Source organism: Myotis davidii, unplaced genomic scaffold (genome assembly GCF_000327345.1).
Source record: "Myotis davidii unplaced genomic scaffold, ASM32734v1 scaffold866, whole genome shotgun sequence".
Classification (NCBI taxonomy): domain Eukaryota; kingdom Metazoa; phylum Chordata; class Mammalia; order Chiroptera; family Vespertilionidae; genus Myotis; species Myotis davidii.
This window is the reverse complement of record NW_006297145.1, coordinates 368,033-374,285: the sequence shown is the minus strand read 5'-3', so window position 1 is coordinate 374,285 and position 6,253 is coordinate 368,033.

Genomic DNA, 6,253 nt, shown 5'->3' with positions numbered 1-6,253 from the left:
TAAAGCAGGTTTCTGGAATTTTGTTTAGCTTCTATATTTGTAACATAGTTGCTTAGAGTGGCAGTTCAGAGGCCGGCAGCGGCAGGCGGGGAACGTTGGAGTCCTCCGTCACTGAAGCAAGCAAGCCTCACGTTCGCTTTAAGCTGCCTGGCTGCCGGCCGCCATCTTGGCTGGCAGTTAATTTGCACATCGCCCTGATTAGCCAATGGGAAGGGTAGCAGTCGTATGCTAATTACCATGTTTCTCTTTTATTAGATAGGAGGATTAGCAAGAACAATATTGTATTTGAGAAAACATGTAGTAAAAGGAAAAATTGTGAAACACAGAAATTTAGTGAGAGTATTGACTTCAATTGTTATTTTAAGTTTTTGTTGTCTCTGAGAATTTTTACAATCCTGAAAGGAAAATGATATAAAAAATTCTTGTTCATCAAAATGCAAATTGTGCCCCGTGAAATGCAACTGATTAGTATTGTGTGAATATTGACCAGTTTTGCAAGTTTTCCATCTATTTGTAACTACTTCCCCCATCCAGGAGCCTCTATTAGCATCTCCAGAGAACCTTCTCTGGAAAACATTGGTCTGTCTATCCCCTTTTCTGCAATTGTTAACAATACCATCTATCTATCTATCTATCTATCTATCTATCTATCTATCTTCCTACCTACCTAGATAGATATGCATATATGCATGTACATATATATGTATATCTCATACTCACACACACACACGTGACTGCACTACAGATTTATAGTATTCTGGTGGCCCAGGTATTCTTTTTTTTTCATTTTATTTTTTTTAATTGCTTAAAGTATTACAAAGGGTATTACATATGTGTCTTTTTTTTTCCCCGCCCTTGACTATCCCCTGGCCTCCCCCAGCATCCCATGTCCATTGGTTATGCAAATATGCATGCATATAAGTCCTTCGGTTGATCTCTTATACCCCTCCCCCCTGCCCCCCAAGTTTCCCCGGCCTTCTCGCTGCAGTTTGACAAAACCCAGGTATTCTTAAGACATATTTTTGTTGAAAAAAATATTATTATGATATTTTAATCTGAATAATGAAATACAGAAGAAAGCTAAATGCTACATTAAAAAGGCATTATTGTCCCCATTATTCACTGACATAGAGAAGCTGAGAATCAGAGATGAAAATCATGGAGCTAATAAATAAATAGAAAAACAAGACTTCAACCCAGATTTTTCAGCAAGCACATTAATTTTCATTTGATTTCCACATCTCTTTCTCTGAATACTTGAAGAATTTAAATCTCCACACAAAAAAACACATCCATTATCCCTAAAATAACATCACTTCAAAAAGGATCAGGCTTATGGTATTTCAGAAATACAGGTAAAAAAAATACTGGAATATCAAAATCATCATTTTGCTATTTTCTTGCAGATAGTGAATTGCACTAGCACAAAGGAAATGAAAGAAAGTGCAAGACTCATATTGCTTTTATAGAGCTTGAAAACTAATTTGGAAAATAAGTTATATATACCCCAAAACGTCCCAGTAAAAGTATAAAATGATATATTAGAAAGCTCAACAAGTGCAATAATATCAGCTAAAAATAACAACAGCTAACATATAATAAAAGCATACTAAGTGCCACACATTAGTCTAAGTTAAGGTAATCAAAGCAGTGTGGTCTAACAATAGACCCACATACATATGATTATTTGAATAGCAATGCAAAAAACTCAGTGGTGAAACAATGCTCTTTTTAATAAATAATGCTGGAACAACTGTATGAACAATAAACTTTTACCCCTACTTTGTACCATACATAAAAATTTGAGATGGAGCAGTGACCTAAATATAAATACTAAAACAATATATAACTACTGCAATAAAATATAGGAGAATATTTTCATGATCTTGACATAGACAAAAAATGTCATGAAATGATAAATTAGTATTCACTTAAATTAAGAACTTCTGTTCATCAAAAGACACCATTGTGAAATTGAATAGAAAAGCCACATATATACAGATGTTTACTACAAGAATATGATAAAGGATTCACATTCACAATATGAATAAAACACCTACATATGTAACACTTTCAACATAGATATTTAATAAATAAATAAATAAATAAATATTACTACTAACTCACTTAAAAAACCTATAAATCAATTAATCATTAAGTGGGCAAAATAATTTTTAAATGGGCAAAAGAATTGAACAAGACTTCAAAAAAGAGAATACTTAGATGGCCAATAAGTATTTGAGAAGATGTTTGGCATTATTGGTAGTCAGGGAAATGGAAATCAAAACCACAGTGAGATACGATATGCACCAGAGTTGCTAAAATTAAAATGACTGACAATATAAAGTGTCAGTGAGAATGTGAAGCAACTAGAAATCTTATAAACTGCTTGGGGAAGTGAAAATGGTACAATCACTTTGGAAAACTGGTTGGCAATATCTACTAAAGCTAAAGATATGCTTGCCTTATGACTCAATTGTACTACTCCTTGGCATATTCGTAAGAGAACTGAGGTTACATATCCACAAAAAGACAGGTAGAAGAATGTAGTAGCTTTATTCATAATAGCCCTAAAGTGAAAATAACTCAAATGTCCTCAACAAAAGAATGGACAGATAAATAGTGGTATATTCATACAATGAAATCCTGAGCAGCAACAAAGGGGGAAAAGCCACACACAATAGTATGAATGAATCTTAAAGACAATTTGTTAAGCAAAAAAGGCAGACACAAAAGAATATGTTCCACTTGACTGCTTTTGCTGAATGGAATATACTCATGTGTAATTGCATTTATATAATGTTCAGAATGGGTTAAACTAATCTGAATTGATACATGTCAAAGTAGAGGAGACTTGGGGTGGTGAACACACAATCAATGTTTGGATGATGTATTGTACATTGTACTGATGATGATGAATTATACACCTATATCATTTTATTAACCAATGTTGCACTTTTTTGCTCTTTTAACATTACTGCAATCAACATCCTTGACATCTTTATGCACCTAAAATATAATTTAAAATTTGTAAATTAGATTTCTGGAAGCGAAATTTGATGTCAATAGATATGGGCATTTAAGATTTTAACAGATATCATAAACCCAAATCCATGAATTTTGAGCCAGTTCACTATCCATCTGATTGTGTTTAGTGGTGCCACACTTTCACTAGCCAGGGGTACTACCAATCTGCATTATTTTTGCTAATATGAGGGGGATTAGAAGACATTTTATTTGACATTTTTTAAATAACCTAATTACATATATATGCTAGAAACTGCCAACACTAAAATAAATGAGACCCTAAAATGGTATAGAGAAGACTTTTGTTTTGAAAAGGGGTTTTATATGTAGTTCCCACCTTATCCATCCTGACACTGAGGATGGTATCAAACCCTGGTCAACTTCAACTCTGCCGGAAATGTGGCCACAGCTTCTTCAGCGACAGGTGCAGCCTCCCCAGTCACATATCTTTCAGTCCAAGTCTTTTCCTGGGTCTGTGAAGCCAGTCCTCCCTGGCATTAAACAGAGTGGTGTCACTCTTTCTGGAGATTCCTTGCGAAGTCTCCGTAACAGGCTCAATGCTCTCTGAGACAACACATTACCATCAATCACAGCATGTGTTCTGTTCATTTGTCTTCCACCCACAAATTTAATGCCTTTTCCACCTTAACTAAGCACTTACTACCCACCGTGGCTGTAACTTTTGCAGTTTGAGGTGTGACAGCAAGACTAGCACACATTTGTTTCCTTCTTAATAATTTCAGGAGTAGAAGATTCATTCTTACTGTAGATCTTAGCAATCCCAGCATATGATTTTTTTCTTTCCTTATTAAGTCAAGAAAGGAAGCACGTTACGGCTCCTCTTTGGCATATTCGAATTGCCAGCATCACTACTCTTGTGCTGTGGGGCCACGGTGAAGTAAAATATGGGGGACTTGAACACAAGCACCGTGGTACTGTGATAGTCATTCCGACAATCAGATGGCTACTATGTAACTCGGGCAGAGAACATCTGCAATGTGGAGATGCTGAACAAAGAGGTGATTCACATCCCCAAGGAGATGGAGCAGGATGCGTAGAATTTTATCATGTTACTCAGAACCACCCACAATTTAAAACTTTTGAATTGTTACTATGAATAAAGTAGATCCAGAGACAGAGAAGTATGGAACAGACTGATGAATTTCAGCGGAAAGGTGGAGAGTAGGGAGGTGGGGAGGAGGGGGGAGTGATTAACCAGGGAACTCATATGCATACTAGTATATGCATAACCCATGGACACAGACAATAGAGTGATGAAGGCCTGGGAGGAGCAGGTATGGGGTGAGGGGGTCAATGGGGAACAAAAAAACACACAACCAAACAAAGGGGACATCTGTATTACATGCAACAATAAAGATAAATTTAAAACTTTTGAACCGTTTACTTCTGGAAGTTTCCATTTAATATTTTTGGACCATGATTGACTGGAGGTAACTAAAACTGTGGCAAATAAGCCACAGATAACCTGAGAGTCGTGTACAGGAATCCGTTCTCTAAGAGTGCCTGCCCTGCCTTCAGCCTTTGCTGAGGGAAATAGGTCCAGGTAGCTTCTTAAACATAGGAAGCCCACTCCATACCCAAATCATCACCATCTGACTTCATGAGATCTGGCCAATAATAGGTCATACCCGACAAAGCATATAGAAGGGTTAGTTACCTATGAATTAGTCTGGCTCGGCAGGGACAACAGACAGTAAGAAGGGCGGGAAGGGGAGCACATCTCCATGTGAAAGGGCGAGGGCTACGCCCTCCATCTTGCCCCAGGGCGAGGGCTATGCCCTCCATCTTGCCCCAGGGTGAGGGTTACGCCCTCCATCTTACCCCGGATCCTCCATTTTTGGGCAGCAGCCATTAGCCATGTGCTCAGCAAGGAGCTTCTTCCCGGAAGCCCAAGCCTCTGCTAGCCACACCTAGAATTTCTTTAAACTAACCAATGATAATCAAGGGAAGTGCGCACCATAGATATGACCACATCCTGTGTAACAAGACACCGACTTGCACCCAGACAATCGGCAGGGCCCATAGTCCTCTCTCTTCCCGTTATCCAACCCCCCTATAAAACCCCTCCCACACAGAGCTCGCTCACTCTCTCTGCCTCCTGCCGCTGCATCGGTGAGTGTGCTGGACAGGGAGCTCGAACTAGCTCAAATAAAGACTCTTTGCTTTTGCATCGGACTCGGCTGGCTCCCTGGTGGTCTTTTGGGGATCCTGAAATCTGGGCATAACACATGCTGCTTTGTATAAATTCTAATCTAACCCAATTCCTCCCAACAAACTCTTCCACTGTAACCCTCTGGAAATCCTAGTCTGGGGTCAGCAAACATCCATAAATCATCAACTATTTTTGGTAAGTTCTTTTTAGCTTTTTGCATTAGTTGATTCCAGCTGTTCTCTGAGACACCACTTTTCCTGTGACTCTCAATGGAGAGAGTGCTTTGTTATCTCATATCTCACACCTTCAGAGTCTTGAGATGGGGTTCCAGTCCTTGTTCCCATTTCTTCTTCCACACCCTTCCTCCCCTTTACGCTTATAAAACACTCAGGCTCTCCTTCTCCTTGTTGTGATTATCTACTGACCACCTGACCACTCCCTTATCCTTAAAGACCTGAGCTCCTGGCTCAGTTTTCCTCTTTATCCCAACTCCTGTTACTACTCTCACAGGTCTCAACATCCACACAGTGGACCATCCAGCACCATGATATCTCAGCTCCTTCACTTTTCTCCACTTTACCTCATCTACCCACTCCCATGGTCACATCCTGAATCTCTCTACCAACAGAAACTATATCATCTATGAAACATTATCTTAAACACTCCACACCCTGACCACAACCTCCCATCATTTCAAATGACATTCTCCAGAACAGCCCCTACCACTCCCACCACCATAACTCTGACCTTTTTCTGCAATCCCTACCATTTCCTCACCATCCCTTAGTCTCACTTGACTTCACCTCCTTTCTTGCCCATTCTAGATTTCGTGAGCACACACTCTAATTACTGTCTAGCAAATCCCCTCATATTCCTTGTCCACAGCCTCCTTTATCATTCTTGCCTGCCCATGCCAGCCATCTCCCCTCTCTGAGGCTGCCCCAAGCAGCTGTTACGTTGCTGGAGAAAACAATGCACAACTGAGCTGATGGGGTTCACATGAATGGAACAGTTCCAAGAATCAATGGGCTCTCACATCTGCCCAGAGAGTGG